At 39.3% G+C, this 20,841-nt stretch overlaps 1 long non-coding RNA gene across 2 annotated transcripts in view; it reads right to left on the reverse strand.

The window, feature by feature from the left end:
• Positions 1–234: 234 nt before the first annotated feature.
• LOC114013426 (uncharacterized) overlaps positions 235–20,841 on the reverse strand; it is a 56,205-nt gene continuing 35,598 nt past the window's right edge. Inside the window, exons 3-5 of one of the 2 annotated variants that reach the window (XR_008745441.1) lie at positions 20,303–20,548; positions 3,328–3,745; positions 235–1,889 (exon numbers count right to left, since the gene is read on the reverse strand). This is a non-coding gene — a long non-coding RNA (uncharacterized LOC114013426). Of the gene's footprint in view, positions 3,746–20,302; positions 20,549–20,841 lie in introns of both variants that reach the window. The other variant, XR_008745440.1, reaches the window with a different exon arrangement.

Genomic DNA, 20,841 nt, shown 5'->3' on the forward strand with positions numbered 1-20,841 from the left:
ATTTGCAGTCTACAAGGTTTTTGTTATCTCAGAAGTACAAATCCTCCTTGGATTCCCTGTGAGATACTGCAAAATGAATGTTACCCCAACTTCCCTTGATTGTAGCCTACATTAAGATTTATGCTGAGGACAGGAGGGTTGTTGGGCTAGTACTACCCTATTGTTTGCTGGTCACAGCAAAGATTCAGGAGGTAGATACTGATGTACAAAATTCAAGTACAGAGAAGCAAGGGATATAGCCTTTTTATTGAAACATGGTACTTAAGGTCTAAGTGCATGCTTTGTTTTTGTTGTTTAAATAATGTCTAAGAACCATTGTCCTGAGGTATAGCTTCCATCCTTGGTAGGGTTACCAACTCTTTAACTCTGTCTGCAGTATGGGATGTGCAGTCCCATTGTTAGCGAGAACAGTGCTGTCATTACGGGATGATCATACAGGAAAATTATGCAGGAACAGTTCCAAGCAGGCAGTGTCCTGGTATAGTGCGGTGCTACTACTGAAGTCTCTTAAGCTCTTACATACAAAATATTATCGCTGTATCAACAAAACATCAGAGAAAAATTCTTTAAAATGTTATCCTCCAGAAGAGCCTTGCTGAGGGCAGGCAATAGCCAAGAGACTTTGGCTAGATGATCTGTTACTTTTAGGCAGCATGCAGGGACTAATCCGCTGGGGTTTGTGGGTCTATTTAAATTAGATATATGCCGGCAGTGCATTATTTATAACCAAAAGCATGAATAATTCAATATGCCCACTCTTAGCAGGTATCCAGCTTGTGCCAGAAGCCTGCATTAGATGCTGGCTTTCAGAACGATGAAGAGACTATCAAATAACAGTCTGTTTTGCATGTATGCTCCACTTTGCGCTTTCTTTTGTATCTTTCTAGTTTGGCTCTGTCTTTTGTCTGGGGAAGAAGAACAGATGATGTATTCTTTACATGATTCCCTTCATATGGAGATGACATACTATGTCTAAAACAAATTACATAAACCAATTTAGGATCAATGCATTAATTTCATTTCTGTTTCATTGTGATGGAGACAGAGGCATGTTCAAGACAAGGGACTTACAGGCAGCGTGGCAAAGGGACAGTACATCGCTCTTGGCCTAACCAATCTAGTCTGCTGTGCTCCACTGCACAGCTTGGGCTCAGCTGTGTCTTGAGGTTAGTTTATGGCCACCCAGCCTCGTTGGAAAGTGTGTGCCACAGCACCCTTATGCTCAAATACTCAGTCTGTGTGGCTTAGCCTAAACGTACTCATTAGGGATGGTAGACTTGGACACCTGATGCAGAAACAGGCTGTGTGAGCAATGGATGCAGACTACAGTCTGAATGCTGCTGACAAAAAAATGGGGCATTCAGACCACTGCATTGCATAGTCACACAAGAGAGATCTCAAACACTGTCAGCTCAAAGTCAGATGCAGTGGGATACTGAAACACAGGTACTTTCAACACAAGTTATTTCCCTGCCAAACTTCTATTTTCTTTCTTTTGGTTCCACCTCAGTGATATCTAATATCCAAAGGTGGGAGAAAACTCAGCCAGCCTACTCTCTGGCTCTCTCATATCTTTATAATCAGCAACCTGAGTTAGGGCCTTCTAGCAGGAGGTGTGCTGTTTCTTGTTGTTCTTTGAAATTTGGACATCAAGTCCAGTGCAAACAATACAGTATGCTAAATTTACCTGTCCATTCTGTTTCTAAGCTTCTCTGAGTGAGCTTACAATACTATTGCTTGTTTCTGCCCAGTCTCAAGAGTAATTGCAGGCATATTTGCAAACACTAGGCAACTTGGACAATTTTGGAAAGAAGTAACAATTCTTCAGAACACTTGATGTGCTGCTTTGTTTCACACAGAAATAAATGCAACAGAGATCTCCAGGTTCCCTGCAGTTGAAACAGAATGCAAGTGTTTTAGTTGTCAACATTGTTATAAAATCTTTACTTGACTGTTACTGAATTGCTGAAGAATTTTGAGGTGCTTTGCTGGAAACTAAAAATGTTGATTCAAGCTCCCTGTCTGTGTGGCTACAGGTAATTAATTATTTTCTGTATGTTGGGTCCCAATCTGTATGCCTGCATAATAATAGCTCCTTAATCGAAACAGTAATATGAAGGGGAAAATGCGCCAAAGGTAGAGAGGCATCTGAGTATGACAGTTTGGAAGGCAGGTAGTTAGCTAAATATGATAAATACAGTACTTCTCCTGCAAGAGCTCCAGAGAGATCGCTTCTGTAGCCACTGAAATACAGCAGTTAGAGAGTACAGCCAATTTATAATAGTCTATAGAAACATTACACAAGTTTAGGTACAAATCAGGATTAAAACATCCTGCAAAGATGCTGCACAGAATTGCTAAACCAGGTGATTATAACGCCTCTGTGTGGAAAACTGCAAGTGTTCAAGATCATGAGGTGTATCACATGTGTCTTTAACAATGTAAGTTCTTTAAGTGTTGTTGCTCCAGGACTACGGAAAAGAGAAAACATGCTGTGATCAGTCATTGCTATGTACCTAGTCTCCTGACCATCACCCCCAAGACCTCTTATCAAGGCACTGCCCTTAGCTGATGCGGCTTAACAGAAAAAAAAAAAAGTAACAGAATTATAGAAATGGTAGAAAGTCCACACAGGAATACAAGGTATTCTGTGGCAGTATGGTGGTAACCTTATCTGGGAATAAGCAATAAGATCTATTTAAAATCCTATGTGAAAATATCCAGGTAAACTAGTGTGAATTCTTCATGATGCATTTTTCCTGGCTTAGCATCTTAACGACTGCTTATAATTCCCCTGTGCATGTGCAGTCAGTCAATTACAGAATCATTTCATAACCTCCCATTGTTTTTCTCCATCAGAAAAGACAGGTTTTGTGCTCCAACATGAGATTAAGCTCATTGTGGCAAAAAAACCCCAGGAAGATAAAAGCCTCACAAAATTGCAGTATGATCTGCAGGTAAAGTTTCGGCCCTTCTTGATGGTGGAATTGGGCTGAGAAGGGAAAATTCCTCCCAGGTACAGCAAATAATCAAAGAACTAAGTTCACTTCATAGTGTGTGATCTGAACTTGAGGTGGGACATGGGCATAAAAGGTTTATAATAGGATGAGAAGTACATGGTTTAACATGTAACTTTGGTCACTGAGTGACTTCAGTGGTTCTACTGTTGGTTCTGCTGCAAGATCTTCTTCTGTCCTACAAGGTGAACCAAAAAGGGGGAGAAATTTAGTCCATTGATGGCCTGCATGTGAAATTTATGATCTGAAAAGCAGAATCTGAAAGTCTTTTCAGGGAAGGAGGGCATGACCTTTCATTAAACCTTGTTACCAGTTCAGGATGGCCGGTCATAGTTGAAACATTGGTGTGAGATTCTCTGCCTGTATAGAGCTGTGCTGACTGATGAGCTCGGGATCTCAGAGCTCGGGTAACTTCCAAAATGAATTTCCATCCACTGCTTGTTTTCTTTTAAGGCACTTGTAGAAAACAGAAAATACAAGTCATGCAAGTGATGAAGGAATCTGGGACCTAAAAGCTACTTTGTTGCTCTTCACAAACTTTGCTCTCTGCATCATAGCCAGTGCCTGTCACTTACCTGCTTGTAGAGGGAGATAGTGTGAACTTCTATCAAAGCTGTATTGGCAAGATATTTACTGCTCAAACTCCTACTTCTTATAGGTGCTTGGACTTTGGTAGCATGCCATGATGGATTGGTATGTCAATGTTGCCATCATAAATCCAGAATAAACTTTTGTAAAGAAGTGACAAGGAAAAAAATAGGAAGTTAGATGTATGTGTGCATTGGTTTGGTTTAGGCTATGTACATTTAGCATTCTCTGAATGCTACAGAATCAAGATAGTTTTTAAGTAATGTGATATTTATTCCCATAAAACCCTATCTGTAAAAGTGAGATAGTGCTCCTCTGCTTATCTGGGGACCCAAGGCACAGCAAGATTAAAGCTGAATTTCTTTGGATGAAGTCTGGTTTTAGCATGTCTTTCCAGGGTAGGATTCTCGAAACACAAAGTATCTACAAGGCATTGCAGGGAGAGATCTCTACAAGGCCTGGTAACAATCAGGCCCGATTTCTGCAATTTCTGCCATGTATGACAGCTCAGGTTACACATGGAAGCTAACAAGTTGGAAGCTATGTATGCAAATGAAAAAGGAAGTGTATCTAGATGACTAAGAACTTTAAATGAATAAATGTTTCATGATGAAAATGCTGCCAATGTGAGAGAGACTGGCTCAAACTGAGGAGTGGAAAACAGAAGAAAACTCTCAAAAGGGTTACTATTAGATGTGAGTAGCACCCAGTGCAGCATTAATTGTTCATCCAGAAACCACGTGTATCTTTCACAAGCAGAGGGGACATGCACAAACCTATTCTGTCTGATTAGTGACCCTTGTCTTGCCACAGGGTCTGTAAGAGCTTTGCTGGTCTCATTGCATACAACGTCATGCCGGCATGTTTCTACCTCAAAACAAAAAAGGCATCTAATATAATTTCTTCAGTACTGGTGAGTATGGGTGTCACCAAGAACTCCCTTGAGGGCTCAGAAAATAGAGCAAGAAGACAGAGGAAGGATTTCTGTTCATTGAATGTGATATGTCTGATGATCTGCGCTTTGCAGATTCCCTTACCAGTTTGCATCTGGATTGACTAGCACTTAATTAAGCTTATTCCTGTCTAATGGGTCTCTGGAGGATTTGCTAAAATAATTCTGTTCAGTTTCTAGTGGAGAAGAATCTCCATGAAAACAAAAAGCAGGCTCGCTAGGCATTTGATGACAGATGCTGCAGACAGAGACCTTGGTCTGGAATTTCTTCTTCAGCCCTGGATATCCTCCATCGAGATGACCAAAGCAATGTAGGAAGTCTGCGATTACACCTTCTCTGGCATTTCTGGGATAACTAAAGGCTTCATTTCTCAGGGCTGTCAGTTTGGCTGCCTTTTACCCAGCACTAAATTTACTGAAGGTTGAAGGAAATTGCTAAGAATAGTATTTGGATTTATGGATGCTTTCTTGTGAGATGTGCTCCTTTTGAATATTGTTCAGACTAGGAAATACGTTAAATGAAGATGTTGTAATCCTGCGTCATGTCAAGCATGATCCTGTGGTGTAAGGTCTTCCTTTCTCAAACAGCACATGGACAGGAGCAGCTCTTACCTTGGGCAATGACACAGAGCTTCAGCTTAAACTTTCTTTCATGTGCTCCTCTCACCTACCCTTACTCCAATATATAATTGCTTCTTTTGATCCTTTCACCTACCACTACTTTTCAATCCTTATGACACTTTAAGCCTCAACTTTCAAGTTGTCTCCGTTGAAGCAGGGTAACAATGGTGTTGGAACCTCTCTTACGCTTGCTGTGCTCTCGCTTCGGTGTGAATGTGAGAGCCTGGATCCTTCCACAGAGCACAAGTGATTCAGCAAAGTTTCTGCATCTGATTTCTTTGCTGACAAGCAGAACTGGCTTGGATATTACAGGTTGAGAAAGCCAGGGATTTGAGATATTACTGTATTAGATATTCCTGTATCAAACTTTAGACCCATTTGAATTTTTTGAATAAAAATGTTGATAAGCAAAGTATCAGCTGAAGGCAAATATTTTATTTAGACTTTAACTGCTTCAATTTTAAAGCAATCATTCTGAACCGAAGCAAGACAATTCTTCATTTTTTAAAAATGTCAAAACAAAGTGTTTAGATGACTTTGAAATGCTTTCAAGATGTAAATTTTAAAAATGTTGAAACTCAGCCTTCCTCACCAAAAAAACCCTCTGCAAATCAGTGAATTCCCATGAAGTGTATTACAGAAACACTTTCTGACGGGCGTTATCAGATCTTAACAATCCTCACTTTCTCCTGTGATGCCGGTCCTGGACCAGTATAACCATCTGAGCTTCACTTACGCCTGGTTAATTCCATTATGCATCAAACTTTGTGAATGAAGCATGTTAGGTATAGCACAGTGAGGGGTCAAGCAGAGCTACCTGTGCTGGTACCAGCAGCATAGCTGTGCTAGTGCTGTGCTGTGCTCTGCCTGCTAAGCAGAGTACAATGGTCTGTGTAGAGTGCTGAGCTAACAGATGTAAGCTGCTTCTGATACCCCAGCTGGGTTATTTAAGACCAGGTGATGTGCAGATATTGAATACTCAGTTGTTCTGTGTCAGTAAATCCTTTCTTTGCACAGTGGGATACAGCTGAATTGCAGCATTGTGCAGCTGCAGGTATGAGGAAAAGCTGAACTGAAATCAAGTACAGCTCTGTCTTCCCTTGTTTCAACAGGTATTCTGTTTAGCACACTTTGAATTTTTTGATATATGCCAGACAGGACAGACAATTCTTTTCCCCTAGTCTGCGAAGTATTATGTATGCTCACAGTACAGTAACAACCACACTTAAAAAACTGAGACAAACATAATTTAAAATGAGGAATTACTGTCTTATGCTTTGAGAGAAGTGCTGGAGAGCCACCACCTAGTGAGACAGCAGGGACCGAGGAGAACAGCACAGAATAATTTTGCTATTTAGCAAAAGACTAACTTCCCACTAGCTACAGAACAAAAGCCACGCAGGCATGAACAGGAGTACACCAGGAGGACAGTGGCCTGTTCCAGGAGGGTTTGTGGTACCAGAATGAACTGCAGTAGACTGCAGTGAAATACGTTTTTGCTGTGAGTTGAATTCAGACTGGACTCCTAAAACGTAGCGTTCTTTTCCTGTGTTTACCCAAGACAGGCTGTAGCTTACTTCTCAAATTGCCTTCTTGTCTGCTGGCAGCATCTATTGAGAACTGAAATGGCCAAAGACAGAGATGATGAGTAAAAATTGTTCAGTTGCCCCATTGCTCAGTGGATCAGCATCCTCCTTGCTCATGTCTCGCCAAATGACCAAAAATGAGGAAGGTAGGAGACCAAAGATGCTGCTGGGGGCAAAGTGTTGCACAATGGGGACCACGCTTGTTGCAAGCCACAAAGGCATTACTCAAAGCTAGTAATAATATGTATTTCTTTGCAGTAAGAGTGCTTCTCTACTCCAGTCACCTTAGTTGACTGCTGTTTGTTGGGCTGCAGGGATTTTTTTTATTTATTGGTGTGGCTGTGCACAGTGAGCTGTCAGGCAGAACCTCTGTGTTCTGGTGTTGTGTGTTTCTCTGTGTGAAGTAAGGTGGGACAATAAGGGTAGAGGAAAAAGGAATAACCTTAAAACCATTTCAGAGTCAATGTTAAAAAAATAAATTAGGTCATGTTTTGGTAAGTTTTCCATCTCTTCCTTCCATTTCTCTATGTTCTGTCCTACTAGTGGAGGCACACTGGCATAAACCCAAAGTGGGTCAAACTGATACAAACTGCCTATTTGTCTACAAAGCTGCTTTACTTTAAAGGGAGATTTTGGCACAAGGAGGTCATAGAGCCCTTAAGGTAACCTGAATACCTGCAGCACATTGATATCTCCCATTGCTGTCACACTGAAGTGAACTTCCTTTTATGTTAGACCTGATACAACAGCTTGTGCTCAATGGGATACCCACAGGATGTTGTACCAGGTTCTCAGTGTCTAGTAGGTTAGTATTAGACACTGGATTGAAATGGTGGGACAGGGTTATTAATCCAGAAATATATGTTTCTTTCTCTGTTACCATAGCTCTACTTGGACCAAGATATGTACAGAAGTAGGTGGTGGAGGGGGTGGGAAGAAGGCAAGCAGGCATGAAAATGGTGAAAATGACTGGGTTTCCTTTTTTGTTTCCTGGTATCCATTTCCCAGGCTTTATTCCTGCTGCCAGCCCTGTGCTGGGAGAAGACCCAGAGCACCATATAAAGGTTTATGTAACAAATGCAATTTCTTTTTAAAGCTTCCTTGAGTCATTTTAACCCACGGCTCTCAGAGAGTCAAAGTGATGCCTCACTGCTATGACCTGGCAATTTTCTTATGGCTTTATGTACTGATGCTGCATGCTGTTTAGATCAGCGGTAGGCTTGTCCTTAAGCTTAAGCCCTGGCAACAGTGATGATGGAAATGCCAGTGCTTGCCTCAATATGTCACTTCATATTGGTCTCCTGAGACAAGAAGTCCACTTGTTTCCAGAAAGGCACAATAATTTGTGTCAGCTCGTTAAGCTGGCATACTGCTGATTCAGGCACTGAACTCTAATGGAGCACTTTGTCCCAGCTCTGTAATGGCCTGTCCCTTGTATTCCCTGGGAGATAACTAGGATAAGTTCCTGGAGGGGAAAGGTCAAAGAACTCAGGAAAGATTGTTATTGTCAATCCAAATTAAAACTGAAGCTGGAAATATAAGATTTGAATACAGCTTTGAATAACTGGAAGGGGAAAAAAGAATCTATCTCAGGGGGTATATGTAAGTTTTAAGCTCAGGATGGACTAGTTTCTGCTTGTATCCAAGTCCCCTAGAAGAAAAGAAGGAAGGATTTAATAGATTAGGAATGAAACTTGGTCACAACTTTATTAATTCATTTTCAAGACAGAGAGGAAATCCTTATCAAAAATACCATAAGGACAAAATGCTAAGTGACCGGTTCAAAAGCTTAGGTCAAATAATTTAGCAAGAGGCAGCAGATAATATGAGAGGAACTGATTCAAGGAGGTCAAGCAGAACAAGTTTTTGAGCGATTTCTCTGTGGCTTTGGATGACGGGTAGTACTAAGCGGCTTCTGAAAAAATATGTAGGGCAGGTGTTTGGGATGGTGGATCCTGGCATGTACTACTTTGTAGGATGGAGGAGGAGTGGGTGCCATGTTTTGTTTGCACTTTGCTCATTTTATCTAGTTGCTTTTCAGAAGTTTGAATAGCTGAGACTAGGAGAGTGTCAGAAGGGAGAGAGCAAACTCATTCCTTCTGAGCTGAAATGACAGCTAAGAAAATTGTACAAGACTGCTCAGTTTTGCAGAGAAATAGTCATGTTTTGGGGTGGTGGTGGAGAGAGTTACTTCACAATAACATTCTTTTTGATCTCTTGATATTAAACAAACTTTTGCAGGTAAAACCTGCAACACCAGTTTATATGCTTAATTGGATGAAGGACTTTAATACAGCTGTAACTTTTATAACCTCTCCCCCATGCATTCTTCACCTGCTTTTCCTTTCTAAATAGTTGCAAATATTGCTAGACAAGCTGAAAATGGTCTCACCAGCCGCTCTTCCTATTAATTGACAACTTAAAAAAACCTTCAGCTTTCTGAGTGCTGTATTTTGCTGCTTTCTTCAGTTTTGTAGTTTTAAAGCATCTATATAAAATCCTCTTATTAATTCCATAGGATATAACTATTGAGTCACACTTCTATTTTTCTGTATCAAACAAAAAGCTGAGGCAGTTGAGCAACATCTGTTTGTGGGCTTAGACACCTCTTCCTTTGGTAATCATGAACCAGTTAGAAAAACAGGCTTTTCTTGGGAAATTAAATTTATATTGCAGAATCTTGCAAAAGTGTAGTTAAAACTGAGTAACCACTGAAGACATACAATGCTGTATTACACCTCTCTTTGATCCCTGCCACAGTCTCTTTCTCTCCCCACCTCTCAGCGTAAGAATCAACCCGGAGGATTCCCATGCATTTTGTCTTTAAAAGCTGTCGGTGACATTTCTTTTGCAGTGTTTAATTTAGATGACATTTTATACAGAAACTTCTGACTTGACAAAAGGAAAATGATTCTTCTGCAACAGTGAACATTCAGTGAGAGTAAAGTCAGATTGGGGTGTCTGCTAACATACTCTCTAGGCATTTGCATTACTTAGCTGCTTTAATAGGTACTTTTTCAGCACTTCATTTCTGAATGAATTGAATTTGTATCTCTTCTACACTTCATTTAACTATTCTTGATTTTTTAACAGTGTATATCTATGAAAGCCCTTGACTAGCATTCAATTGTATCAGTTTAAGGAGAGCTTCTGATAAGTGTGGAGTAGCTTTTAGTCTTTGAATTCAGGCATGAAGTGGCCTTAATGAGCAAATTCTGGAAATGGATCTATGCCTGGTAAACACTGGCTACCCTTAGCAAAGTGATAAAGGCAGCCTCCCTATGCTCTGGATTATACCTAAAAGATGACAGTGTGGTCATGAGCACATTTTCTAGAAAGGAGTATGTTAAACTTGCCAAAAGCTGTTGGAAGCAGTGCTGCCACATGCCTCATCTCATAATCCAAAAAATGCCTTCAGGAGGGTGTTGTGTGCCATAAAGCAGAAGTATACACTAAGCATAGTTTTCTTCCTGGTAATTGCAGTGACTGGAGAAACCAGGAGAAGGTTACAACTGAAGTAGGTTTGATGGTAGGTCCTCTGGTTCTTATAGTGTTCTAGTTTTTTTATGTGTATATTCTTAAATTTATAGACTTCTTTCTTTCTTTCTCCCCCTCATTTTCATTTCAGATAACCATGATTTATGTACTTACGGGCAAAAAACATTTTCAAACACCTTTTTAACTCTACATTTATTTCATGCTGCGAGCTAATTGTCTGGTGATCCCACATAACACATTTTGATCTGTCTATAAATTGGTGTACATTAGCATGTTCTAAAGGTTGAGCAGGATTTTGCTGGGGCAGAAGCATCTGCTCCCTACTCCACAGAACTGTAATTACACATTCAGGTTTAGATTAACAGAGTCTAATAGATGTAATCCTGCAGAAGAATACAAAGACTTTTGACTAAGGGTCATTATCTAAATGTTTCTCTAGCTGGGGTTGAAATATGTAGTAATGAGACGAAAAACATTCAGGAAACCTTGTTACATGAAACTATGTTCAGACACTGGATATAAAAGAACATTAATCATATTACAATGTACAGTGTGATGCAAATATGGAGCATTACTCTCTGCTAAAATGTAGTAAGTGTCTTACAAAATTTCTTTTCGGGCTCATTTTGAGAAGTTTTCCCTTTAAGGGTGATGATTATGGAAGTCTACCAGTGGCAGGTGCTATGTGCAGCTCAGTACTGTCATCTATGGATTTGTTAAAGTGGTTAAGGTATCAACAGGCTGTTTGTAGCTATGAAATTAGGCTACAGATCCAGATCATAACCCAGGCCAATGTGTTTGGGCAGGGGACTTTGGATCCTCAATCTAAAACTATATTTGAGTATGGTTAAATATTCCAGCAAAAGGCTGGAATTATCATTAGCAAGAACATATGCCACTAACACTAATACTGTGTGTAAAATGGACTTTCTAAATCATGTGTGCCTGTGTAAAATAAATATGCTCATGTCCCACTACCGCATTCCTCCTTTTTCTAGTGTGAAATCAGAGGGATTAAGACTTTTAATTAAGACACCAGAGAAAGGAATGGTTGACTTTACTAGTGCAAATTAGTTTGAAAACAAAGAGCTTCTGCTATTCTATTTGCTGCTTAGGATAGACAGTTTTGATTTAACCATTTCTTTGAGACAGAGAACTAATACTGCTTTTAAGGGGGGAGGGGGACACAGAGTGTGTATTAGCTGCATATCCAAGAGATAACAAAAATCTCCTGTTTGAGAGGGAAGGATCCTGATTAAAGCAGGTGTGTTTGTAGAAGCTGAAGAAAATGATGTACCATGTATGACAGCAGAATTGATGAGTTTGTGTCTCCATGGGCTAAACAAGACCCAGTCATTTAGAATTCCTCAGAGCTGTTAGTAAATTTGGGAAGCTATGAGTATTTTGTGTGAAATATTGCTCTTCTCGTGCCCTCAGCTTTGTCAGATTTGACATGGAAAAATCAGTGCAGTTTAAATGCAAATAAATCTTGATGTATGTTTCTCACTTTAAGCCTCGATATCTCAAAACAGTGCTCGGAAGTAGAGGAATTAAAGCAAAAAAAGGTTGGGTTCCCCTCCTTGTCCTTTTATAGATCATCATTGTTCAAATGTTTGTGGAATTATGCAGTCCCCTAGTGAATTTAAAAGAAGCAAAAAAACCTTTGGGTTCATCCTCCATCTATATTCTAAGATTAAACTGGATTTTAAATGTAATGAGACATCCTGTATCTCATGGGGTCTTAACTGACACTTGTAGCAATGCAGCCTTCATGATAGAAGGTGGGGAGGGGTGAAGCCCAGAAAAAAAGCACAAAAGTCAGTAGTCTCAGATGGCACAAATGCACAATTACTGCAGAGGGGCTATGCTGCCTTACACTTGGTGAGGATTTTGTGCTTTAAAAAAAATTGTCTTTAAAACAAATATTCTCCATCAGATATCAGGTTCAGTTCTTTTTCAGGTCAAATAAGAATTGCAAAACTAACTTCTTCCCATGTTCTTTGGCTGCTGAGCTTGTCCAGCACCTTTGAATAACAAAAGCAACCAAGCTTGAACCAAATGAAATAGCAAGAAATCATGCTCTGCACTGTGGAAAAACAAAATCAGGATTTTGATTGGTTTTTTTCTTTCTTTCTTTACCTATGGTTTGCATCGGTAAATGCAAATGTTGGGAAACACTGTTTGCACAGCTCTGTCTTTAGAATTATACTTAGTGACCTATATGTCATATACAGTGATTGTGGGATCTTAATTTTTTTTTAACATAAGCCTATTGAAAGCTCAGGGTAACTTTCAGGCTATCGTATAGAAAGGCAGAATACTGATGGAATTCACACAAATCAGAAAATTCACCAGGAATCTTTCTAAGCATGGTTTCTTGAACTATTTTTTCCAGACCCAAGCATCTAACTTCAGGGTTCAGGGAAATATCCCATTCAGCTTCATAGCTTTGACCTCTCTTCTAAAGGAAAGATGGGCACCAGTGCCTCACTTACACTTAACAGCTAATACTTAAAACACACATATGGTTGGTGAGACACCAAAATAAATATATTTTTTTTCCTTTTGCTTAACTCCATACAAAGTTAGTTGTACTGCTCAGGAGACAGTATCCTGCCCCAAAAAGTTTTGTAGTCACTGGCTAAATCTCTGCCTCTCTAGTTTGATTTCACAAGATTCAGCAAGTCAAGACTATTACTCTCTAGAGTGGTTGTTGGAAGACTTGTTTGGAAGACCCTGTTGTTTGTCAGTCCCCATTTCAGTATTTTATGGCAAGTGAAAGAACTTCTACAGGAGATGCTGAGATTCCAATGAATATCCTGAAACTTGGGGTACATTGAAAGAAGAACTGGATTCACATCTTTACTTGGGATTGGGCAGGTTTGAACTTGTGTTCCTATACGGAGAAAGAAAATTTCTATTTCAATACTAAGTTTCAGGTGGGACATCTTATTTTCTATGCTGCCTGTGAGGGAAAGATATGTTCTGAGAATGTCAAACATTGCGGAGAAGTGTGACACAATGTGTGCTCCTGCCAGAACTGTAGCAGCAAGATGACAGGTTTCAGTTTGTGTCATGCTGTGTGGTCACTAGCAAAAAGGATGAAAATGGAGGACACAGGGACGTATAGTATCAGAGAAAAGGAAAATTGTAGCGGTACCCAATGTAACAGCTTGCCCCATTTGCAACCATAGTCCTTTGTGCCTTTCCTTTGTTCTCTTCTTTTTCTAAGTGTATTTAAAAAGGGACGTTTGTGTGTTTTAAATGACAGACCCAATTTGTACTGCAAACTGTTGCTAGCACGGTGTTTTGTTGGTTAAAAACTGGCAAAATAGTATGTACCCAAGAGCTGTGTCAGCAACAAAACCCTAGTGCTGCTGGTTTTTAATGGGGAGGTGGGGGGCGGGGGGGGGGGGAAGGGGCAGAAGGAAAAAAAAAAAAAAAACAAACCACAAATTCCTATGACTTGTACTTCATTTGAAATGTGGTAACAATCCCAAGGCTGTAACCAAAGGCTGTATTTGGGAAGGAACTTGATTTATATATGCTGTACTTTCATGAGAATATTTGTGGCTATAACATACTGGCAGATACTTCAATATTACACTTGAGCCGAGTCAATGGAATGAAAATAAGCTTATTTCAAAGTGATTGTCTATAGTGGGGTCCAGTATGTATTAAATGCAAAGCTCTGGAAATTCAGTTTAGTGCTTTCCTGAGTTTCCCCACACAGAAATTGCCTCACTATGCTGTCTTAAAGTGCTCAGCAAAAAGGGGTGCCCTGATTCTGGTCAGCTCTGACACAGCTACTATAATAAATAAAAATAATGATAATAAAAAAACAAACAGAGTTCTGGATTCCTGAGACTGCTGGACTAGTCAGAAGTTCATACTTGTTTCCCAGTTACATCAGTGCTTCATGGGTGACTCAGCAAGATACGAATGTTGTAAGTGGAAAACAACCGTGTCCGTGATCAGTGTATGCTATGGTATTGATTTCCCAGTTTTCCTGGAAATACTCTTGCTCACAGCTGCTGTGGCATGGAGCAAATTTACTTGGCTATGTCAGGTGTGTGTGTTCTGTGTAGGGGAGCAGGAACACAGTTGTGTGCATGTAACCTGATCTGAGATTTCATCTAGTTACGATTCCATTGTGCCACTTAATTGCTGCATTCTCAGGTCTTCAGTAATAAACGTGGTTTCTTAACCTACAGTCTATAAGTTGCCAGACTAAGAATTCTGTTATAATTGAAAAGCTGTTTGGAAATGCTCCAGTCTTTTTTTTTAAAGTGAAAACTGCAGAACAGCATACTGAGAAAGCAATTTATTCAAAGTCAGAGGGGCAGGTCACTGTTTCAGAGTCAGTGCGGTTTCAGTGGGTTTGGGTCTTTTTGATTAGGATTGGGGTGGGAGGGGAGTTGATCGGAGGGTTTTTTAATGAACTCCAGGTTTTGAAATATCTCATCGGAAATACTCAGCTGTTCACATAGCAGTCAATTTGAAGCATGTAAGGTACATGACAGCCTTTCATACAGAATCCACATAATCTAAACATTAAGGTAATTCGGGAAGTGTTGTGCATTGTGATCTGCTGTTTTCTGCCTCTTCTGAAAATCAACAAAACACTGAAACATAGTTTGCTTGCCCTCAGGATACGATTTCACTACTCTTGTCTAAAAACATCAATTTGGTAGTTTTAGGAAAGGCACTCTAGCACGTAAATGTGTTTTCTTTTCGGCTCTTATACTTCTAAGCAAGAATATATAAAATTAAGTACCATTATGGAAGTTGAAATTGAAAGGCGTCCCTTTATTAAACAATGAAATCCATGTAAGTACAATTTAACCTGTAAAACTGATTCCTATAGTAATTATGAGGAAAAAGAATCCCTACCTGGGGAAATTCCAAATGTTGATTTATTTAATAGGTTGTGTCAAATGCATTACAGCTACAGTATGTCTGAGGAGACATATTAAATAGAATATAACTATGTCCGTATTTCATGAGAATAGGGACAAACAGCAGTTTTGCCAAGCTTGCTTAGTGATTTGCATCCTAACAGGTAATGGTCAAATCTACGTTCCTTGATCTATCTGGATGCTGTCACTCCTTTTGCAGGTGGCTTGGAACTGGGGGTTGTTATGACACAATGTTTTGTGGCTTTTAGTCTTCTACAACAGTGTTCAGGAGTGTTTTGCAGCTGGCAAATTGAAGTCAGTGAGGTTTGAAGTAGATATTTTACAGATGGCCTTCATGTGACTGAGGAGCAGAAGACTCACCTTTTCCCATCCAGTGTCTCTGTCCTGTCGAAAGCTGTTCTGTGTATAAAACAAGTAAATCGGCTATGCTGTTGAAAGACCATGGCACAGAAGAGATGTAGGGCACAGCTGCAAAACCCAGTCCTTGCTGACACCCCACTTTAGGTACTGTCCCAGGTGCCTCCAGAGTAAGGATTGACCTTGCACACTGGCACAGGGCTGCGTGCCTTGAGGAGGGGCTAGTAAGGGAGAGGTTATGAATAGAAATTGTCTTAAGAATGGGACACAGGTGAAACATGCTGACTTTCATAGCTGCTGGGCCACAGAGGGAGAAAAGCTGCAGGCTAATGATTAGTACCTTCTCTTTTAAGAAAGGTGGCCAGTTCTGTTCACCAAATCATGCAGATGAGCGAGTACCTCAGTGATGGAGATACTGGAGAAAAGGTGAACATTCCAGACAGCATGTATTTCCTGGGAAGTCAAAGGCAGCTGGAGTACTTGAACCACAAACGTATCATTGGATCATTTCTCAAGTTAGGAAGAGAAATGCCTAGGGTGGAAAATGACCAGGCACCTTGATCGTCACCAGGACTCGGGCTGTGCTGTACTGTGCCTGTCTAGTGGAAAACACAAAGTGCCACACAAGTTCAGTTCTCTCCAGGGTGGAAGCTGAGCAGGGGTGTTGAGGATCTAAATTGTGGGTTTATGTGTTTAAAGGGGTATTTAAATAGTTGGGTCCCTGTGTGAATCTACGTGATAATGAAATAGAAACTTTGTTTACATTACAGCCTTGAGACCTCAGCATTTGACATAGGGTGAAAACCTAACTAGTTTTTTATTTTAAAAAAGTCAGTCATCACACATTCCTTAAGTGACGACTCTTGTATCCCTTTATAAAAAGTGAACAAAAGCTTAATGTAACTTGCTTTTGTAAGTTATGATAATCACTATGTGATTTTTACATTCAGTTTGCCTAGTTTTACTATTTCTACAGTGAAAAGACAGATTAAGTTGGCACTAGAACTTCAAACTAGTCTCTGGAAATACAGCTGGCTCTGACTCATTTCTACAAATAAAAATGCTACAATCTAAACTCTAATGAGCTGTGAGCCCACTGCATGTAAGACAGAGGAGGCTGTACATCTTGCACTCTTTTTGTACCCGCAACCTACAGGCTGCCTATGCAGACAAACAAATTTTCTTTTCTGGCAGCAATAGAGTTAAACTGTCTAGATAAAGGGATGCAGTCATGTAAAACTGGAGACACTTTCTAGAGTAATCCTGGGTCTGCATATTTGGCAGTTCTGAGAATTCTAAATTCAGCTATAAAATAATCAGAATATTTAATACCTAGAATGATGTGAGAAGTTTGAAGGTTTAAAAAAATGTATCTTTTACAGAATTTGCTGATGAGTAATCATTAAAATGATGATTTATATTAAATTTGTGGTTGTTGTAGGCTTTTGAAACGGTAATCTAATGCCATAAATGCGGCAGCTTTTGTTATATAAGAAATGGGAATGAACTACAGGCTTTCTGTTTAGTGGGGTTTGTGACTTTTAAAGAATAAATTTTCTTAAATTTTCAAACAAAAGGAGGAATTTAGGTTTCCTATAAAGTGAAATTCATGTAGGAAAGCTGAGGTTTTGGGTGACAAAATTATTTTGGTTTAAAATGAAAATATGTCACCCTAATTTGACCCCTTATGAATTTTCTAGAAGTTTTAAAATTAGTTTTAGACATGTTATTTTGGACCAAAATCAAAATGTTCTACTCTCAACAATGTCAAACAGGATGCTTTTAATGTTTCTCCTGTGTTTCCAAAATGAAACTTCTTTGAAATAGCTTAAATAAAAAGATTCACAAAAATGTTTTCCATATGAAAAACAAAGTTGGCAAATCTTTAAGCCAGTTTCTCTAGAAATAAGGTTTTAGTCTTACACTGCTGTTCAGCATGTTTTTTAAGGTCATATCTAATCCCACAGGGAACAAAAACGTAATGTGGAGGTGGGGGATTTGGACTCAGTAAAACAGTTCTGCAGTACAACTAAAATGTATGGTGCACTTTGAGGAGTGTTTCATAATTTCTGAGTGTGCATTTTCCAGGCTTTTCATCATGTAGGCAGAAAAATAATTTTGCCTCTTTGCATATGAGCCCATCTACAGGCTAGCAAAATTTAGTTTGGTATTGATGGCAGGGTGATTTCCAGGAATGGAAGGTAAGTATCTCTAGATTTTCCACCTTGCCTACTCCACTCCTTGTAACCCACGTAACTTCACTGACCAGTGTTACTCCATGATCTCCACTGAGGCATGGAGATAAAATTCTTTGTCAATAAAGCAACAACTCTTCTTAAGAGGCACTTTTCTTATTGAGGAATTTATTATCTTGTCTAGAGCAACTATATTTAAAAAGATGCAGACTTAATACAATGTTTCTCTTAGTCCCATTAAAATATTTCTTACAAAGTCAGTAATTCTTGGAAGTTAAAAAAAAAAAAACAGCACGCACACACCCCCAAAAATCACCCCATTTACCAAAAAAAATTACATAATCTGAATGTACAGTCAAGATGGTACTTTGACTGACATCAGTGCATGCAGAGGCAATGATCTGACACTGAATCTTCACTCAGACTGAGCCACTAATTATCGCAGACAGCTCAAATACCAAGTTTGACATAAAATTTGTGCCCATGCACTTTTGAAGGAATTTAAAGCCAAGTATTTTCCTTATTAAAAAACAATTAAACTCCTGCCTGTATTTCCGCCTCATTTCCCTAGAAGCCAAAGCCTGGCTTGAACCAAACTGATTCTCAGATATATTCTTAGAAATGCAAACAGTTTGAAATAAAAATGGATCCATGTCTAAACATTTCCTAAAGGTTGTTCTGCAGATGACTGTAGTCTAGAATCCAAATCCAGTCTGATTGTTTTCAGTATTGGTGGAATTTTGAGATCAGAGTTACCATTGAAGGGTGATTAGAAATATGTTGCTTAGGCCACTGACACATAGAAGCAACTTGTGTGAGATTTTGGTCTGAATTACAGTTTCCAGGTTATCAATTCAGGTTTGGGTTTTTTTCCAGCATCTAAGACTAAATTTGTGGTTTACTCCCAGCAGTACCGAGATCAGCTCACAGACTTGCACCAAAACATCATCAAACCATAAGGTTTCTTGTGAAGAGATTTTCTTAAATCCAAATCATATGTTTTTTCAGCTGAGTTTTGCTTTCAGATTTGGATTTATTTGGAACTAAAAATAGAATGAGAAATTCAGGCAGAATAGATTTGAGAATAGTGTGAGGATAGTAGCTCAAAAACAAAGGAAAAACTGTACAAGGGAGGAAATGCTTTATAAACACTCTAATTGTGACGTTTATCCTGTAGAAAAAGAAAAAAACACTAAATTTAGGAAGTCATATGCAGAATATGTTTCAAATTGTATTTGCTAAATTATATTACTATAATTATATATAAATATAGATTATGACTATTTGCTGTAATCTACAGAATTTTGCCACAAAGAAGGAAGCCCCAAAATCTAGCAGAATGGCATCAGTAAATAATTAAGTGCAATTTTGGTGTATTTCCAGCTGAAAATTAATTTGAGGAGTACTGAAATTAAGTAGGGGGGGGGTCATGTTTCTGTGGAAGAATCAGCCCGTGAGATGGTACACTACTAAGACAAAGTGAAAGGCGTTCTTCCGTGGCTGACAGGTGACAGCACCAGAACAGTTTGCAGCTGCCAGAATAAGCCTATATCCTTGCATGTGAGGCTTGTAATATTGATCCTCACGCAGTGCTTTGTGCTGACTGCATTTTTACGTAGGAAATCACCATGGCTGCTGCAGAAGACTAATTAAGTTGTGGGTTTATTTCCTGTCTTTTTCACTGGCTCTGGTTTCTGTTTTTGTTTCCCCGGTATAGCTCTGCTAGCTTCATTTGACCTGTTCCTGATGTAGGAACACAAGGAAGGTTTTTATTCTGATCTAGGGATATCGATACAGTCATTGAAAACTCTATTATAGGAACACCTTAATCCTACTAAAACTTATCCTGATTTAGTCACTGTGCTGTTATGACAATCAAGTTGACAATTTAAACTTGTGGATCACTAATAATTAACAATAAAGTTATCATTAATAAAATTATTTTCTTCAAGTTGTCAAGGTCCTATCAGTCATCAACTATTAAGAACAGTTTGGGAACAGCAGAACTTGGGCCAGATTTAGACCAATTGTCATGAGCCTTTTAATTTTACGGCTTTGACAAAGCTACAAAAACCAAAAGGAGCAGACTCCCTGCAGGCAGGGTGCACACAGAACCTGTCAAAGTCATCAATTGTGGATTTCCAGCACCAATCAGAAGAAACTGCATGTCTTTATCAACCCTCAGCATTTAGTTTTACTTTAAGACTTCCCAGACTCTTGTATTTTCACTCCAAGTAGCAGCTCATATGACTGTGTATTTTAGGAGACACCTATAATCCAGCCAGGGAATCAGACACAGATGGATTGCTCCTAATCACCCTAGCTAAAACGTTCACTTGTAAGTGTGGGCAATTCACCAAAAGCTCATGCCTAGGACTGGAAGAGTTTGGCCAATCTGATGATTCAGAATTTTTAACCAGATTAGCATATGTTCCCCAATGAACCTACAGGCAACGTGGTTCTCTAGTGAAAAAAAAAACAAAAAAAAAACACCAAAAAAACCCACCACAAAAAACCAAAAAGGCAATGATAATGATAAATAAAAGATGTGAAGATAGACTGAAATTACCTTAAGTGAGATTGGACAGAAACAGAAGTAATGTAGGATATTGAATAAATGGCAGATCAGGAGCATGGCCACACTTCATGAGGGCAGTTCTCCAACGATGTTGCATACACAACCATCTCCAGGCAAAGTGTTTCTGACTTCAGTCACCTCTTCTTCCCACGTAGTGACTCCTGCTTGGCTTTTTGTTTCTGGGTTGGTTTGTGTTTTGTTTTTTCTCCCAGTGACTAAGCATCTAATTTGAATCAACTGTGGGAGAAGACAGGATTGAAGGTAAAGTAGTGCTTTTTATTATTCAGGTTGTCATTAATTGCTGTTTTCAGTTCACAACATTTAAATGAAATATTCACGCAATCGGGCCAGTTGTAATTCAATCACAAACCCATCCAACTACCCTGAGGAATCTCATCAGGGCTCCTTAGGCAGCAAGAAAGAATTTTAATTAGAAATTTGAAGTAAGCTTTCCTCCAGTTTTGCCAGGAACAAAATGGGCTGGTGCTTAGTGCCTCCATATGGGGAATTAAAGCCTTTGTAAAATTAGC

This window comes from Falco peregrinus, chromosome 1 (genome assembly GCF_023634155.1).
Source record: "Falco peregrinus isolate bFalPer1 chromosome 1, bFalPer1.pri, whole genome shotgun sequence".
Classification (NCBI taxonomy): Eukaryota; Metazoa; Chordata; class Aves; order Falconiformes; family Falconidae; genus Falco; species Falco peregrinus.